Consider the following 19,728-nt stretch of genomic DNA (forward strand, 5'->3'; position numbering starts at 1 on the left):
ATACTACATGGACTCTGGGAATGTAAGGAAGTGCAGAGGTTCTGGAATCGGGTAAGAATGTTGGCCCAAACAACATGGGGGATATATTGCAGACCAGAATTAATGGTGTGGATTTTCCATTTCTTTGAGGGTGGAGTCAAAGGGGGATCAAATACTCGGGACAAAAGGACATTTGCAATCATACATGACTTGGCCATGATAGCTAAAAGGTGTATCTTAAGACACTGGATACAGAGGGAGGGTCCATCTACAAAGGAGGTTATTGGGGAATTGCATACTCTTCTGAAGTTGGAAAAATTGGAAGCGATAAGGGATAAGGATCAAAAGACAGTTGCGTTCTTTGGGAGATGCAAAACATTTATTGAACATCACTTCACACGGAGAGAAATAAATAATTTGGCGACACCTTTCATACACACAGAGTGGTATCTCCTGAATGAAATCCAGGATAGCTTGGGCAACCTGAGGATCACTTAGTGGGGCCTCGAGAGGAAGGAGGAGGCAAGACGTCAAGGAAGTATTAAGACACATCATTGATTTTGGAATTATTAAAGAATGACACAGGGGTTTAAGGGACTATATTACATGTGGTTTATTTTGACTTTCTAGTTCGGTTTCATTATACAGTGCCTACAAGTAATCTTCAACCCCCTGCAGATTTAGCAGGTTTGATAAGATGCAAATAAGTTAGAGCCTGCAAACTTCAAACAAGAGCAGAATTTATTAACAGATGCATAAATCTTACAAACCAACAAGTTATGTTGCTCAGTTAAATTTTAATACATTTTCAACATAAAAGTGTGGGTCAATTATTATTCAACCCCTAGGTTTAATATTTTGTGGAATAACCCTTGTTTGCAATTACAGCTAATAATCGTCTTTTATAAGACCTGATCAGGCCGGCTCAGGTCTCTGGAGTTATCTTGGCCCACTCCTCCATGCAGATCTTCTCCAAGTTATCTAGGTTCTTTGGGTGTCTCATGTGGACTTTAATCTTGAGCTCCTTCCACAAGTTTTCAATTGGGTTAAGGTCAGGAGACTGACTAGGCCACTGCAACACCTTGATTTTTTCCCTCTTGAACCAGGCCTTGGTTTTCTTGGCTGTGTGCTTTGGGTCGTTGTCTTGTTGGAAGATGAAATGACGACCCATCTTAAGATCCTTGATGGAGGAGTGGAGGTTCTTGGCCAAAATCTCCAGGTAGGCCTTGCTATCCATCTTCCCACGGATGCGGACCAGATGGCCAGGCCCCTTGGCTGAGAAACAGCCCCACAGCATGATGCTTCCACCACCATGCTTGACTGTAGGGATGGTATTCTTGGGGTCGTATGCAGTGCCATCCAGTCTCCAAACGTCACGTGTGTGGTTGGCACCAAAGATCTCGATCTTGGTCTCATCAGACCAAAGAACCTTGAACCAGTCTGTCTCAGAGTCCTCCAAGTGATCATGAGCAAACTGTAGACGAGCCTTGACATGACACTTTGAAAAAGGTACCTTACGGGCTCGTCTGGAACGGAGACCATTGCGGTGGAGTACGTTACTTATGGTATTGACTGAAACCAATGTCCCCACTGCCATGAGATCTTCCCGGAGCTCCTTCCTTGTTGTCCTTGGGTTAGCCTTGACTCTTCGGACAAGCCTGGCCTCGGCACGGGTGGAAACTTTCAAAGGCTGTCCAGGCCGTGGAAGGCTAACAGTAGTTCCATAAGCCTTCCACTTCCGGATGATGCTCCTAACAGTGGAGACAGGTAGGCCCAACTCCTTGGAAAGGGTTTTGTACCCCTTGCCAGCCTTGTGACCCTCCACGATCTTGTCTCTGATGGCCTTGGAATGCTCCTTTGTCTTTCCCATGTTGACCAAGTATGAGTGCTGTTCACAAGTTTGGGGAGGGTCTTAATTAGTCAGAAAAGGCTGGAAAAAGAGATAATTAATCCAAACATGTGAAGCTCATTGTTCTTTGTGCCTGAAATACTTCTTAATACTTTAGGGGAACCAAACAGAATTCTGGTGGATTGAGGGGTTGAATAATAAATGACCCTCTGAATAAACTTTTTACAATTTAAAAAAAAAAGAAATAACATTCTTTTTTGCTGCAGTGCATTTCACACTTCCAGGCTGATCTACAGTCCAAATGTCACAATGCCAAGTTAATTCCGAATGTGTGAACCTGCTAAATCTGCAGGGGGTTGAATACTACTTGTAGGCACTGTATGTCATTTTTCATGGAAGAATAATCTGGACTAGCAAGAGGGGGTTGTACCCCTCTTTTTGTTCTTCTATATCATACTCTGTCAATTGATTGTCCTTCCCTTGTAATCATACTCATTTTGTTATGGTTTTTATAAAATTTGCAAAATCAATAAAAATGTTTGGGAAAAAATAACTGAGTGTGCATGAGGCAATCCTTAATACCCGGAAATTGTTACAGATGTCGCCCATGTGGTTACGGCTTTGCCTCCATCCTAAGTTACTGTAGAGAGGTTGTTCTCTGGCCTTAACATTATTAGGTCAGATTTGAGGTCATCTGCGAAGGAGGCTCTGATGGAAGCAATTCTATTTCTTAGATAGAACAAATTCATAGACTGCACAAATGTTATTTAGTATGTTTTTGTTGAAAATTGTTTTTTGCCACTTACATAGTGTATTACATAAATTATTATATATATATATATATATATATATATATATATATATATATATATATATATATATATATATATATATATATATATATATATATATATACATATACACCGTATTTTTCGGACCATAAGACGCACTTTTTTTCCCCCAAATGTTGGGGGAAAGTTGGGGGTGCGTCTTATGGTCTGACTGTGGCTGCGGGGAATGAGGTGCTGCGGTGGAGCGGGTCATCGGGGGCACGAGCAGGCTGTAGCAGCCTGCTGTGACCACGTGTGCCCGCTCATTAAATATGCACGCCCATCCTCCCGCCCATTTCTCAACGCAGAAGCCGGCGCTGACAGGTGGGCGGGAGGACGAGCGGGGACGTGCGCATAGTAAAGAGCCGGTCCACATGATCACCCCTGGCAATTACAGCCTGGAGTGATCATGTGCGGCTGTATTCACTGCCCCCCGCGCGTCATCATCAGCGCGGGGTGCAGTGAATCAGTGTACTCACCCGTCCCCGTGTGTGGAGCCGTTCCCCTGCAGCACGCGATGTCTTCCTGTTTGTGCCGGTCAGCTGATCGGCACAGACAGGAAGACATCGCGTGCTGCAGTGGAACGGCTCCACACACACAGGTCAGTGGTGCAGAGAGGAAGATGATCGGCTGCAGGGAGTGAGGAAAAGGTGAGTATAAACGTTTGTTTTTTTTTCTCTGTGCTATAGGATACAGGCCATATACCAGGATGGTATATGAGCACGATGGGGGCATATAGCAGGATGGGAGTATATGAGCAGGAGGGATGGGGGGTATATGAACAGGATGGAAGTATATGAACAGGATGGGGGTATATGAACAGGATGGGGGTATATGAACAGGATGGGAGTATATGAGCAGGAGGGATGGGGGGTATATGAACAGGATGGAAGTATATGAACAGGATGGGGGTATATGAACAGGATGGGGGTATATGAACAGGATGGGGGTATATGAACAGGATGGGGGTATATGAACAGGATGGGGGTATATGAACAGGATGGGGGGTATATGAACAGGATGGAAGTATATGAACAGGATGGGGGTATATGAACAGGATGGGGGTATATGAACAGGATGGGAGTATATGAGCAGGAGGGATGGGGGGTATATGAACAGGATGGAAGTATATGAACAGGATGGGGGTATATGAACAGGATGGGGGTATATGAACAGGATGGGGATATATGAACAGGATGGGGGTATATGAACAGGATGGGAGTATATGAGCAGGATGGATGGGGGGTATATGAACAGGATGGGGGTATATGAACAGGATGGGAGTATATGAGCAGGATGGGGGAATATGAACAGGATGGGGGGTATATGAACAGGATGGGGGTATATGAGCAGGATGGATGGAGGGTATATGAACAGGATGGGGGTATATGAACAGGATGGGAGTATATGAGCAGGATGGATGGGGGTATATGAACAGGATGGGGGTATATGAACAGGATGGGAGTATATGAGCAGGATGGGGGAATATGAACAGGATGGGGGTATATGAGCAGGATGGGGGTATATGAACAGGATGGGGGTATATGAACAGGATGGGGGTACATGAACAGGATGGGGGTATATGAACAGGATGGGGGTATATGAACAGGATGGGGTATATGAACAGGATGGGGGTATATGAACAGGATGGGGTATATGAATAGGATGGGGGAATATGAGCAGGATGCTGGTATATAAGCAGGATGGGGGTATATGAGCAGGATGGGGGTTTATAGCAGGATCATATACAAGGCAGGAGGATCATTACCAGGATGGGGTACCTTAGTAGAGAATTTGGGGACATTACCCCATAACAGTGTCAGCAGCAGATCCTCGCCCCATAACAGTGTGTCATGACCACATTTTTTTGCTTAAAGTTTTATTTTCCTATTTTCCTCCTCTAAAACCAGGGTGCGTCTTATAGTCCGGTGGGTGCGTCTTATAGTCCAAAAAATACGGTATATATATGTATATATTATATATATATATATATATATATATATATATATATAATAAACTATGTAAGTGTCAAAAAACAGTTTTCAACAAAAACATACTAAATACCATTAACATTTGGCATAATGCTTACATTTAAGTGAAAACTTTATTGTAGTACAATGTGAACATCAGACATTGAATCATTTTTATGATACAATAATCAAGATATTTAGATAAAATATATTTATTGGAATACAACTTTAGAACACAAAAAACTAATAAATTGTAAATATGTAATACAATATGTAATATATATATATATATTATATATACATACATACACACATATATATACACACACAAGATATATACAGTATGTAATCTACTGTATATTACATAGTGTATTGAATATTTACAATTTATTACAGTTTTTTGTGTTCTAAAGTTGTATTCCAATAAATATATTTTATGTTATATCTAAATATCTTGATTATTGTATCATAAAAACTATTAAATGTCTGATGTTCACATACACATGTTCATGTACTACAATAAATTTTTCACTTAACTATAAGCAATATATGTGGGAGTCGGAGTCGGTGCAAGGGAAATTGAGGAGTCGGAGTCAAAGTCGAAGGTTTGGCTTACCGACTCCACAGCCCTGGAAATAAATCCGGCACTCAAAATATCCAAAATATTTTCAATTTTTTTTTTATTTTTTAAATCCAGTGAATAAAGACCACAATGTGAGTTAATCAGTGTCGTTTCGGTGCTTCCTTGGACCTTTATCAGACTCACTATAAAGATACATAAGAAAAATACAAAGTGAATATTATTGGAGTTTGCAGCCGCTGGGGACGTGGCTATTTTCCAATTGTGTCCATTTTCTGTTATATAGATAAATCTTTTTTATTTATTTTTGCTCTAATATTTATGTACCTTTGAGAGAATATTCACTTTGTATTTTTATAGTGTGAGTTTGATAAAGGTCCAAGGAAGGAACGAAACGTCACTGATTGACTCACATTGTGGTCTTTAGACACTGGATTTAAAAACCCTAGATGTGCCCCTATCCATCCTACAGTCCCCACCCCAGATGTGCTCACATCCATCAGTCCCCACCCCAGATGTGCCCCCATCCATCCTTCCTACAGTCCCCACCCCAGATGTGTCCCCATCCATCCATCAGTCCCCACCCCAGATTTGAAACCATCCATGCTACAGTCCCCAGCCCAGATGTGCCCCCATCCATCCTTCCTACAGTCCCCACCCCAGATGTGTCCCCATCCATCAGTCCCCACCCCAGATTTGAAACCATCCATGCTACAGTCCCCAGCCCAGATGTGCCCGTTATGATTCAAGGACCGTGGAGGATCAAAAAATGCAGAAACCAAAAAGGCAACAGAGTGGCTGGAATCTTATCGGACTGCAGACCCAATCCTGACACACAACTAGAAGTAGCCATGGGACGAGCCTACGATGACCTAGTCGTCTCGACACAGTCAGAGAGCTAAATATTCTTACAGATGGAGATATAGGAAAGCTAATCTGCCTCGGAGCAATCTCCAAAGATATAGATAGCCCCCCACATGTAAAGACTACGGTGACATAGAAAAACTCAATACAAAGCTAGAAAAACAGATTTCAGCAAAGGTGAGGCCCAAACTATCATTATAGGAAAGGATAGGAAGGAGCACTGTCTGCAACCGTAAAAACCCTAAAACATACCAGCACGCCTGATATGGAAAAACCCTGAGTTCACACGACCTCTCCCCCACTATATCAGCACACTGTTACTGGAATCCAACAACACTAACATAGATGAGGGACTGAATTAATACCAAGCATGACAAAACACATTGCAGAATCATGGAGCTAAGTATACAGACATTCCCACCTGGGAGTGATCCAATTCCACCAAGAACTTCACACAGACAAAATAGGATCAAGCATTAGTATCAAAGCAGAAAAACCACCAAGAAAGTGGAAACAATAAGCAGAGGTAAACGACCACTTATCTGAGAGGCGTTCTGGTAGTGAGCAGGGCTGGTTGTAGAATGTCCTTAAAAGGTAAAGTGTTGTGGTTTTTTATTTTTAATAATAATAATCTAATAATAATCTTTATTTCTATAGCGCCAACATATTCCGCAGCGCTTTACAATTCAGGAGGCTCATATACATATACTTATCATATACATAAACATATACAAACAAGTAACAATTATAGAAGATACAATATTTAAAGGGAAAAATGGCAACCCTGCTCGTGAGAGCTTACAATCTACAATGAGATGGGGGGAGGGGCAAGGTACAAGTGCTTATTTACATTGACAATCCAGCCATCTCATGGGGGATAGATAATGGCTTCCTGGATTAGTTGGCCAGAGCCATGAGATGCATTTGGGTGCCATGGAGTTTGACGTGGGTTATGTTCTGAGAAGTTGTAGAGGGATTAGGTGAAATTAGTTTGGCTAGGGAGTGTGATAGGCCGCCCTAAAAAGATGCGTTTTTAGGGAGCGTCTGAAGCTGAGTAAGTTGTGATTTGTCCTAACTTCTTGGGGTAGAGCGTTCCAGAGGTTTGGTGCAACTCGGAAGAATTCTTGGATTCCGGAGTGGAAGGTTCGAATTAGTGTGGATGTTAGTCGAACGTCATTTGCAGAGCATAGAGAACGGGTGGGATGATAGACAGAAAAGAGGGTGGAGATGTAGGGGGGGGTACTGCACTGTGGAGAGCTTTGTGGTGATAGACAGAGAGGAGGGTGGAGATGTAGGGGGGGGTGCTGCACTGTGGAGAGCTTTGTGGTGATAGACAGAGAGGAGGGTGGAGATGTAGGGGGGTGCTGCACTGTGGAGAGCTTTGTGGTGATAGACAGAGAGGAGGGTGGAGATGTAGGGGGGGTGCTGCACTGTGGAGAGCTTTGTGGTGATAGACAGAGAGGAGGGTGGAGATGTAGGGGGGTGCTGCACTGTGGAGAGCTTTGTGGTGATAGACAGAGAGGAGGGTGGAGATGTAGGGGGGTGCTGCACTGTGGAGAGCTTTGTGGGTGAGAACAAGCAGTTTGAATTGGATCCTGTGATATATGGGCAGCCAGTGCAATGACTGGCAAAGAGCAGAGGCATCCGAGTAGCGGTTAGCCAGATAGGTGACCCTGGCTGCTGCATTAAGGATGGACTGTAGAGGAGAGAGTCTAGTTAGGGGGAGACCAATTAATAGAGTGTTACAGTAGTCAAGGCGAGAGTGGATCAGGGCCACGGTGATTTTTGTATTAATAATAGCAATTATAAAATCAAGTATTTTTAATATAAAATTAAAATCACTGCTTAGGCTATGTGCGCACGTTGCGTAAATACATGCAGTTACGCTGCGCTTTGTAGCGCAGCGTAACTGCATGCGTCCTGCGTCCCCTGCACAGTCTATGGAGATTGTGCAGGAGCCGTGCGCACGTGGCGTCTTAGAGCGCAGCGCTTCGGCTGCTGCCCGAAGCGCTGCGTTCTAAGAAGTGACATGTCACTTCTTCCGTGCGCTTTGCCGGCAGCTCCTGCTCTGTCTATGGCAGGAGCTGCAGGCAGAGCGCATGGAATCGGCTTTTTTTTCTCTATGGACATTTTCTGCAGCGATTTGAAGCGCACGTGTGCTCTTTAGATCGCTGCAGAAATTTCTGCAGGGCTAGTACGCAACGTGCGCACATAGCCTTATTTAGTTTTTATCTAATTCTAATTTTACTGAAGCACTGGGGGCTGCCATCTTGGATTTGGTGTCTGTAACGACAGTTTCTCACCTCCTTTATGGCAGCCCCCTGCGCATAGACTCTGATAGTCGGGCTCCGACCCCATTTAGTAACATTAGAGAAGGTGTCTGCTGTGACCTGGACGCGCCCCCTGGGCTGTCCAGATCACAGCAGAGGGAGGAGATCAGCGCCATCATTGTGGAGCTCACAGCGTATGCTGTTTGCTCGACTTTACCCCTGTCAACCGCCGGGATCTGTATGGGGCGCCAGGCTGCCGCCCCTCCCCGGCCGTATCCACTCCTATCATGTGTGATACTGTTTCCACTCCTATCATGTGTGATACTGATTGCTGAGCTGTGCATCTAATCTTATGTGGTACTGTCTGCAGAACCGTGTATCTAATCCTATCCTGTGTGGTACTTCCTGTTTAGCTGTGTATCTAATCCTATCCTGTGCAGTACTGTCTGCTGAGCTGTGCATCTAATCCTATCCTGTGTGGTACTACCTACTTAGCTGTGTATCTAATCCTATCCTGTGTGATACTGTCTGCTGAGCTGTGCATCTAATCCTATCCTGTGTGGTACTGCCTACTTAGCTGTGTATCTAATCCTATCCTGTGTGATACTGTCTGCTGAGCTGTGTATCTAATCCTATCCTGTGTGATAGTCCTGCTGACCTTGGTGACACTCTAGACATTTCTGGTCACCAGCAAAATGGCTCCGCACTGTGATCCTAAATTTCATTCTCTGTTATCCTTTGGAAACACCCAGATTGGGAGGGGGAGGTGACATCACACACAGGAGAGCAGATTCTGCCCACTTTACTGCAGCTGTAATCCAGGCTATTTCTACAGTTGGATTTCAGTAGGATTTCAGCAGCTGCTCCCCTTAGTGTTTAAGGCTATGTGCCCACGGGGAAAGTGTCCTGCGGATATATCCGCAGGAGCTCCCAGAAATCCGCAGCACAACTGTCTGTTTTCATGCTGCGGATGTGCTGCGGAATGTCCTGCGGATATGCTGCGGTCCTTCTGCATTGAGGATACAGTACCATGGCTTCGGCACTGCATCCTCAATGCAGAACAAGTGCTGGAGTGATCGGTGAGTTCATACTTACCTCCATCACGCAGCACTTCACTTTCCAGCCGTGTCTGTCAGTGTCTGCACTTTGCAGGAGGTGGACGGGCCTGAACGAGCTCTGGCTGTCACATGACCGGAGCTTGTGCAGGCCCCGCCCACCACCTGCTGCCTGCTCCTGGCTGCACCGCACTCCTCTGCCTGCACTGGAGGAAGTGACTCCGGTGTCTGCTATCAAGGCAGGTAAGTATGGGATCTTGCGGAAAAATCCACAAAAATAATTGACATGCTGCAGCATTTGGGGAGTGCTGTACCTATGCTGCGTTTTTTTCCGCAGCGGAAATAATATGGATTTCCCTGCGGAAAAAAATGCAGCATGGGTACAGCACTCCCCACATGCCATAGAAAGGGCTGGGGACTTGCTGTACTGCGGATTTTTCAAAAATCCGCCGAATTTTCACGAAAAAATCGCGGCAAATTTTCCGCAGCGTTGGCACATAGCCAAAGAGTGGAAAATATCAAACTTTCATTTTTTTTTAATATTTTGCTCAATTAAAAACAAATAATATTTAAACAAACCATTAAAACTTTACATTTTTCCAGTTATTGAAAAAAAATTTTTTGGACACCTCCCCTTTAACACACAGGATATCCATTGAGAACCGGCAAGAGACAGGAGAAAACTTCTCAGTTATATAGTCTAATCAGAAAAGCCTCATTGCCAGTCCTCCACAGGTGTGTGGCTTTCATTCCACAAATCAACTGCACCGCCAGCACTGACCACAAGAGGGAGCCCCAAACTGGAAAACTTATTTATAATAAGTATATATAATATATATCCATCCATCCTACAGTCCCCACCCCAGATGTGCCCCCATCCATCCTACAGTCCCCACCCCAGATGTGCCCCCATCCATCCTACAGTCCCCACCCCAGATGTGCCCCCATCCATCCTACAGTCCCCACCCCAGATGTGCCCCCATCCATTATACAGTCCCTACCCCAGATGTGCCCCCATCCATCCTACAGTCCCCACCCCAGATGTGACCCCATCCATCCTACAGTCCCCACCCCAGATGTGACCCCATCCATCCTACAGTCCCCACCACAGATGTGACCCCATCCATCCTACAGTCCCCACCCCAGATGTGACCCCATCCATCCTTCCTACAGTGCTCACCCCAGATGTGCCCCCATCCATCCTACAGTCCCTACCCCAGATGTGCCCCCATCCATCCTACAGTCCCCACCCCAGATGTGCCCCCATCCATCCTACAGTCCCCACCCCAGATGTGCCCCCATCCATCCTACAGTCCCTTCCCCAGGTGTGCCCCCATCCATCCAACAGTCCCTACCCCAGATGTGCCCTCATCCATCCTACAGTCCCTACCCCAGATGTGCACCCATCTATCCTACAGTCCTCACCCCAAATGTGCCCCCATCCATCCATCCTACTGTCCCCACCCCAGATGTGCCCCCATCCATCCTACTGTACCCACCCCAGATGTGCCCCCATCCATCCATCCTACAGTCCCCACCCCAGGTGTGCCCCCATCCATCCATCCTACAGTCCCCACCCCAGGTGTGCCCCCATCTATCCTACAGTCCCCACCCCAGATGTGCCCCCATCCATCCTACAGTCCCTACCCCAGGTGTGCCCCCATCCATCCTACAGTCCCCACCCCGGATGTGCCCCATCCATCCATCCTACAGTCCTCACCCCAAATGTGCCCCCATCCATCCATCCTACAGTCCCCACCCCAGATGTGCCCCCATCCATCCTACAGTCCTCACCCCAAATGTGCCCCCATCCATCCATCCTACAGTCCCCACCCCGGATGTGCCCCATCCATCCATCCTACAGTCCCCACCCCGGATGTGCCCCCATCCATCCATCCTACAGTCCCCACCCCGGATGTGCCCCCATCCATCCTACAGTCCCTACCCCGGATGTGCCCCCATCCATCCATCCTACAGTCCCCACCCCGGATGTGCCCCATCCATCCATCCTACAGTCCCCACCCCGGATGTGCCCCCATCCATCCATCCTACAGTCCCCACCCCGGATGTGCCCCCATCCATCCTACAGTCCCTACCCCGGATGTGCCCCCATCCATCCATCCTACAGTCCCTACCCCGGATGTGCCCCCATCCATCCATCCTACAGTCCCCACCCCAGATGTGCCCCCATCCATCCTACAGTCCCTACCCCAGATGTGCCCCCATCCATCCATCCTACAGTCCCCACCCCGAATGTGCCCCCATCCATCCATCCTACAGTCCCCACCCCGGATGTGCCCCCATCCATCCATCCTACAGTCCCCACCCCGGATGTGCCCCCATCCATCCATCCTACAGTCCCCACCCCGGATGTGCCCCCATCCATCCTACAGTCCCTACCCCGGTTGTGCCCCCCATCCATCCTACAGTCCCTACCCCAGATGTGCCCCCATCCATCCTACAGTCCCCACCCCGGATGTGCCCCCATCCATCCATCCTACAGTCCCCACCCCGGATGTGCCCCCATCCATCCATCCTACAGTCCCTACCCCGGATGTGCCCCCATCCATCCTACAGTCCCCACCCCGGATGTGCCCCCATCCATCCTACAGTCCCCACCCCGGATGTGCCCCCATCCATCCATCCATCCTACAGTCCCTACCCCGGCTGTGCCCCCATCTATCCTTCCTACAGACTCTTCCCCTCCATCGTGCAGCATCGCCCAGTGTAAGCCCCAAAATATGCAGCATCGCCCCCTGCCCTGTGTAGCCCCCCATATCCCCCTTCCTTATGGAAGCCTCCACAGCCCTGTGCTGCAGCTTCAGCCCCTTCCCTGTGATATATACACGAGCTGCAGCCCCCAGTAGTGACAGGAGACACTTTTATTTCTTACCCCAAAATCCAGTGTGACCTCAGCTCTATAACTAATGAGGAAAAGCGGAATCTTCCCCGCCTCAGGGTCAGGATCCGGTAGAGTCTAGATCCCAGTGGCCAGAGGGACCTCTGCTGACGTCACGCCCATGTGACCGGCCTCTTGTGTGGGAGGAGCCTGTAGTTCCCGGCAGTCAGTGCGCAGTTGCGGTACAAGCAGCAGGATGTTTCCCTCTTCTCTGCTTCTGCTGTTTCCAGCCCTGGGTGCGATGTAACAGGAGGTCATATCTGATGGAGATTATCACATATGAGCCTCAGGGGGAATAAAAAGGGATTGTAGGTCACCGGCTCTGGGTGCAATAGTGTGCAGCAGTAGGTGCAATGCTCTGTGTGTGGGGTGCGATGCTCTGTGGTGAAGGGGGCGAGAGAGAGGGTGCGACGCTCTGCCTGGGGGAAAGGGGAGAGAGAGAGGGTGCGACGCTCTGCCTGGGGGAAAGGGGAGAGAGAGAGGGTGCGACGCTCTGTCTGTGGGAAGGGGGAGAGAGAGGGTGCGACGCTCTGCCTGGGGGAAGGGGGGAGAGAGAGGGTGCGACGCTCTGTCTGTGGGAAGGGGGAGAGAGAGGGTGCGACGCTCTGTCTGGGGGGAGAGAGAGAGAGGGTGCGACGCTCTGCCTGGGGGAAGGAGAGAGAGAGGGTGCGACGCTCTGCCTGGGGGAAGGGGGGAGAGAGAGGGTGCGACGCTCTGCCTGGGGGGAGAGAGAGAGAGGGTGTGACGCTCTGCTTGGGGGAAGGGGGGAGAGAGAGGGTGCGACGCTCTGCCTGGGGGAAGGGGGGAGAGAGAGGGTGCGACGCTCTGCCTGGGGGAAGGGGGGAGAGAGGGGGTGCGACGCTCTGTCTGTGGGAAGGGGGAGAGAGAGGGTGCGACGCTCTGTCTGGGGGGAGAGAGAGAGAGGGTGTGACGCTCTGCCTGGGGGAAGGAGAGAGAGAGGGTGCGACGCTCTGCCTGGGGGAAGGGGGGAGAGAGAGGGTGCGACGCTCTGCCTGGGGGGAGAGAGAGAGAGGGTGCGACGCTCTGCCTGGGGGAAGGAGAGAGAGAGGGTGCGACGCTCTGCCTGGGGGAAGGGGGGGAGAGAGAGAGAGAGGGTGCGACGCTCTGGATGGGGGGGGGGAGAGAGGGTGCGACGCTCTGGATGGGGGGGGAGAGAGAGAGGGTGCGACGCTCTGCCTGGGGGGAGAGAGAGAGGGTGCGACGCTCTGCCTGGGGGGAGAGAGAGAGGGTGCGACGCTCTGCCTGGGGGAAGGGGAGAGAGAGAGGGTGCGACGCTCTGCCTGGGGGAAGGGGAGAGAGAAAGAGAGGGTGTGACGCTCTGCCTGGGGGAAGGTGAGAGAGAGGGGGTGCAATGCTCTGTCTGTGGGGGGGTGTCGCAGAGCAGCACCCGGGGTCCCTTTCCTCTTTTCCCATTAGAGGCATGGAGCGGGGGATAGATCCAGGAGGAGGGGATTGGAGCAGTCGCTGTATATAAGGGAAGCCATTGGATATTAAAGCTGGAGCCAGAGATCACAAAGGGCTGAATTCCACAATGATCTGTGACAGATACTGATGGGTTTATTAGCAGGTGATTATCAGCGCATTCATTATACACAGTTTATGGGAATTTGTGGCATTATTATTATTATTATTTATTGGTCATTTTTCTTTATAGAGTTCGGGGCAATGTCGGCTCCACAGAGAATTCTTCCTCATCCTCTGAATATGAAGGTCTCATCTATTGGAGAGAATCCCACAAGTGACATAAGAGGATATCTCTGTGTATATTCTGTGTGATGTGTATTATATGGAGTGTACTTATATATTCTCTGTGCTGTGTATTATATGGGGTGTACTTATATATTCTCTGTGCTGTGTATTATATGGGGTGTACTTATATATTCTCTGTGCTGTGTATTATATGGGGTGTACTTATATATTCTCTGTGCTGTGTATAGTCATGGCCAAAAGTTTTGAGAATGACACCACAATGCTTTTTTCACATGATCTGTTGCCCTCTGGTGTTTAATTGTGTTTGTCTGATGTTACATCACATACAGGAATATAATTGCAATCATATTATGAGACCAGAAGCTTCTATTGACAGTTAGAATGAGTAAATGCAGCAAGTGAATATTTGCAGTGTTGACCCTTCTTCTTCAGGACCTCTGCAATTCTCCCTGGCATGCTCTCAATCAACTTCTGGACCAAATCCTGACTGATAGCTGTCCATTCTTGCATAAGCAATGCTTGCATTTTGCCAGAATTTGTTGGTTTTTCGTTGTCCACCCGTCTCTTGATGATTGCCCACAAGTTCTCAATGGGGTTAAGATCTGGGGAGTTTCCAGGCCATGGACCCAAAATCTCTATGTTTTGTTCCATGAGCCATTTAGTGATCACCTTTGCTTTATGGCAAGGTGCTCCATCATGCTGGAAAAGGCAATGTTGGGCGCCAAACTGCTCTTGGACAGTTGGGAGAAGTTGCTCTTGGAGGACATTCTGGTACCATTCCTTATTCATGGCTGTGTTTTTAGGCAAAACTGTGAGTGGTGCGATTCCCTTGGCTGAGAAGCAACCCCACACATGAATGGTTTCAGGATGCTTAACAGTTGGCATGAGACAAGACTGGTGGTAGCGTCACCTCTTCTTCTCCTAATAAGCTGTTTTCCAGATGTCCCAAACAATCGATTCATCTGAGAAAATGACTTTACCCCAGTCCTCAGCAGTCCAGTCCCTGTACCTTTTGCAGAATATCACTCGGTCCCTGATGTTTTTTCTGGAGAGAAGTGGCTTCTTTGCTGCCCTCCTTGAAACCAGGCCTTGCTCAAAGAGTCTCCGCCTCACAGTGCGTGCAGAAGCACTAACACCAGCCTGCTGCCATTGCTGAGCTAGCTCGGCACTGCTGGTAGTCCCATCCCACAGCTGAAACAAGTTTAAGATACGGTCCTGGCGTTTGCTGGCCCTTCTTGGGTGCCCTGGAGCCTTTTTTGCAACAATGGAAGCTCTCTCCTTGAAGTTCTTGATGATGCGATAGATTGTTGACTGAGGTGCAATCTTTGTAGCTGCAATACTCTTCCCTGTTAGGCCATTTTTGTGCAGAGCAATGATGGCTGCACGTGTTTCTTTAGAGATAACCATGGTTAACTGAAGAGAAACAATAATACCAAGCACCAGCCTCCTTTTAAAGTGTCCAGTGGTGTCATTCTTACTTAATCATGACTGATTGATCGCCAGCCCTGTCCTCATCAACACCCGCACCTGTGTTAATGGAACAATCACTAAAACAATGTTAGCTGCTCCTTTTAAGGCAGGAATGCAATGATGTTGAAATGTGTTTTGGGGGGTTAAAGTTCATTTTCTTAGCCAATAGTAATTGCTGTTCAGCTGATCACTCATTATAACATTCTGGAGTATATGCAAATTGCCATTAGAAAAACTTAAGCAGTAGACTTTGTAAAAATTAATATTTGTAGCATTCTCAAAACTTTTGGCGATGACTATATTATATGGGGTGTACTTATATATTCTCTGTGCTGTGTATTATATGGGGTGTACTTATATATTCTCTGTGCTGTGTATTATATGGGGTGTACTTATATATTCTCTGTGCTGTGTAGTATATGGGGCGTACTTATATAATGTTGTATTGATGCTTCTTGTAATCTTCTATCATTGTAAGTTGTCATTTGCTCGTGTCTTGGTGATGTGATGATTCGGTGACGGGGTTTGTTCCCCCCTCAGAAGTTGTGGGTTTTATCAGTGGCCGCATTCACTTTGATATTGTCATGTAAGAGCAGTCATCTGTGTGAGACGCGGTGATGGACAGGGTGTACTTTTCTTTCCACATCGTGCTTTTTCACTGTCTTTAATAAAGTTTCTTTTAGTGAAGCTGTTGCAGGATTTCTGCTCTTCTATGGGGTCTCAGAGACGCTGCCATCACTAATCTAGGACTTAGTGGCAGCTATGGGCTGCTATTAACTCCTTATTACCCTGATTACCACCGCACCAGGGCAATCGGGATGATCCAGGTAAAGTGCTGGGACTGTCACATCTAATGGATGTGGTGATCCGGGAGGCTGCAGGCTGATAATTTTAGACTGGGGGGGCAGCCTAATAACCATCGACCTCCCCAGTCTGAGAATCAAAATTGAGGGGACTGCATGATGTTATTTATTTTACTGTACGCCATAGACCCATCCATCGGCGTCTGGTTGCAGTCAGACAGCTGTCATTTGGCGTCGGGGTGCGTCTGACTGCAACCAATCACAGCCACCAGTGGGCAGGGGAAGCCGTGAATATGAATAAGCCTAATGAGCGGCCGAGGAAGAATGACAGGCCGCAGGAGCAGTGTGACAGCCGCGCTGGTGATCGGTGAGTGTGAAGTGCTTGCTCCTATCCCTTTGTGCCGGATTCTGGTCCCCATAGACTTTATATGGGGACCAGCATCTGACCAGATACCGGGGATCAATCCCCCACTGACCCGGAGTCAGCGAGGATTGATCTGCCAGTCCTCCAAAACACACAAAGAAGTGACACGCTGCTGCTTTTTTCTTCCACAAAAACTGCAAGGAACAAAGAAGCGACGTGCGCACAGCCTGTCTGAATTCTCATAGACTTTGCTGGGGAAGGCAATGCATGCAGTTTTGGGCAACAACCTGCACCCAAAAACGTGGCAAAAAACGCAGCATGCGCACAGGGCCTAAAGATGGAATTGCTGCTGGTCAACTTGTAAGGCTAGGTTCACACACTGCGTTTTTTTGACGCTGCGTTTTTGTGCGTTTTTTAGCGCTAAAACCGCACAGAAACGCAGCGTCTTTAAAAAACGCATGAAAAAAACGCATGCATTTTTACTGCGATTTGGTGCATTTTTGGCTGCGTTTTGCTGTGTTTTTGTTCTCTGCGTTTTGCTGCGTTTTTCCAATGCATTACATGGGGGGAAAACGCAGAAAAACGCAGGAAAGAACTACATTATGTATATTTGGTACTGAGGTGACTGGAATGGAGTTTTTCGAAGAGTGGGAGGAGTCTCAAAGCAAAAAACAAAACAGAGCGCAGCTGAAAGTCCTCATAATATCCACATTGTGTCGTAGTGGATTTTTTGAGGACCTCATTTTAGCCACTACATTATGTATATTTGGTACTGAGGTGACTGGAATGGATTTTTTCGAAGAGTGGAAGGAGCCTCAAAGCAAAAAACGTAACAGAGCGCAGCTGAAACTCCTCATAATATCAACATTGTGTCGTAGTGGATTTTTTGAAGACCTCATTTTAGCCACTCTGTTCTAGATGATTCACTAGTGAGCTGTCTAGATTGGGCCCGTGAGTCACTGGGGCCCAGCGGACCCCCTGCCGAGGATCGTGTCGCGGCCGGAGGAGGTGACGCTGCGCTCTCCTACTGCTCGGGTCCGGCTGCTGCTGCTGCTCGGTGGTGGCTCGAGCGGTGGGCCGGATTCCGGGGACTCGAGCGGCGTTCCTCGCCCGTGAGTGAAAAGGGGGATTTGATTGTGGGAATTGGATATTGTCCGTGACGCCACCCAAGGTTGTGGTGAAGTTGTGACATCACCGCTGCTCTGGACGGGGATCCCGGGAGCGATGACAGGGAGCAGCCTGGATGTTAGTTCTCCCCTCCGTGGGTAGGGGGTTGGTTGTCCCGGGGTCCGGTGATGGGGTAGGTAGGGATGCATGGCAGGCGGGTTGCGGGGCCTGGTGAGGTGCAGGGTCGCGGGGGCAGCGCGGTGCCGCACGGCACGGTGGTACTCACTCAGCCAATGATGAGGACACAGTTCTCGGTAAAACACACGGCTGGATGGACGGGTCCCACAGACGGCTGCGGTGTTGTTTCTCCCGGCAGGTTGATGGTGACTGCCTTTCCCTGCACCTATGTAGTGTAACGGTTCCAATGGGTTCCCACCGGTAACCCGCTCCCCGGCTTGGATATGGGCCGGAGGAGCTCCTTTTGCCCGCAGGCGCTGGCCCTGGGAACGGTAGCCTTGGCGGTGGCTGTGTTTCCCTCTCTTGGTTGGACTGTTGCCTTCTGTCGGGACTTGGCTGCTGGGAAACCCAGGAGGTTCCCTTCGCTAACGAATCTGGCAAATTCACGGCGGCTCCTAGTCTTGCAAGGGTCCGTAAGCCCCTGCCAGATGGTGCTGACTTCTTTTTGTGTACCGGTCCAGTACCGCCGGGCCACCGCCAGTCCACGGTCCTTGCGGTAAACTCTGATAGGCCACTCCTGCAGATGGTCACCACCGTCTGCCAACCTTGCTGCTCCGTCCGGGCCACACACCCGGACCAACTTCAGTCTGCCCTTTTGCTACCCCCCTCCTCTCACTTTCACTTCCAAAACCTATCTCACTGTTTTCCTGCCTCCAGGACTGTGAACTCCTCGGTGGGCGGAGACCAACCGCCTGGCTCCACCCCCTGTCGTGAACATCAGCCCCTGGAGGAAGGCAACAAGGGTTTTTGTCTGACTTCGATGTGCCTGACCGGGAGTATGGGGTGTGTTGGTGTTGTTCTCTGTGGCCCCTGGCTTGTCCAGGGCGCCACAATCGCACTTTCATTTATATCGGCATCACCAACACAGATGCCAATCCAATTGAAAAGAACAATGAGAGGAGGAGCAGAACACTCTATTTTCTAATCATTCTACTACTATGTGTCTGTGAGACACTGATATGTCAGCATGGAGGAGTGCGGTGACTAGAGATGAGCGAGCCTCTGAAGGCTCCATTCGACGAACCGTTCGACTAACCTCTCGAACCCCATTGAAAACAATGGGAGGCAAATACAATCACATAAAAACACATAGAAAACACCTTCAAAAGTGTCCAAAAGGTGACAAACAACTCACAACACACCACAAACACATGGGAAAGTGACAAGGACATATACTCATGCGAAAACAAAAGAGCTGGACACGGAAAAAGAGGAGGAGACACAGATATAGGCATGGCACGCCCTTCTAAAATCATGTAAAACACCGCAAGGTGACTCCAAGCGGAGTCTCCCTTTTTTCCAAAAATTGGGCCACACACACACCCACCCCTTCAGTGGCAGCACTTGTGCCCCAGTTGTACACTTCACAGCTAGATTTGCATCAAGCACATTCAAAAATACACCATACTTAACAGTCCCTAGGATGACACCGGGGTAGGTAGCAAAGTCTTTCCTGATCCCAGCTCTGTGCATCTTGGATCATTTTTAAAAACAATGTAAGCAAGGGTTACTCCAAGCGGAGTCTCCCTTTTTTCCAAAAATTGGGCCACACACACACCACTTCAGTTAGATCACTTGTGCCCCAGTTGTAAACTTCACATGTTGATTTGCATCAAGCACAATCCAAATCCACAAGCCTTTACTCTCCCCAGGATGACACCGGGGTAGCAAAGTCCCTGCTGATCCATGACTTGTTCATCTTGATGAACGTTAGTCTGTC

At 48.5% G+C, this 19,728-nt stretch overlaps 1 protein-coding gene and 1 long non-coding RNA gene across 2 annotated transcripts in view; one reads left to right on the forward strand and one right to left on the reverse strand.

Annotated features, from left to right (window-relative positions):
• The window catches only part of LOC142297049 (uncharacterized), a 109,124-nt gene that overhangs the window by 60,695 nt on the left and 28,701 nt on the right, over nucleotides 1-19,728 (reverse strand). The window lies entirely within an intron of this gene.
• LOC142297051 (uncharacterized) lies at nucleotides 13,711-16,184 on the forward strand. Its single transcript, XR_012751728.1, has 2 exons — nucleotides 13,711-13,884; nucleotides 13,972-16,184. It is a non-coding gene; the product is annotated as an uncharacterized LOC142297051 (long non-coding RNA).

The sequence above is a fragment of the Anomaloglossus baeobatrachus genome, chromosome 3 (genome assembly GCF_048569485.1).
Source record: "Anomaloglossus baeobatrachus isolate aAnoBae1 chromosome 3, aAnoBae1.hap1, whole genome shotgun sequence".
Lineage (NCBI taxonomy): Eukaryota > Metazoa > Chordata > Amphibia > Anura > Aromobatidae > Anomaloglossus > Anomaloglossus baeobatrachus.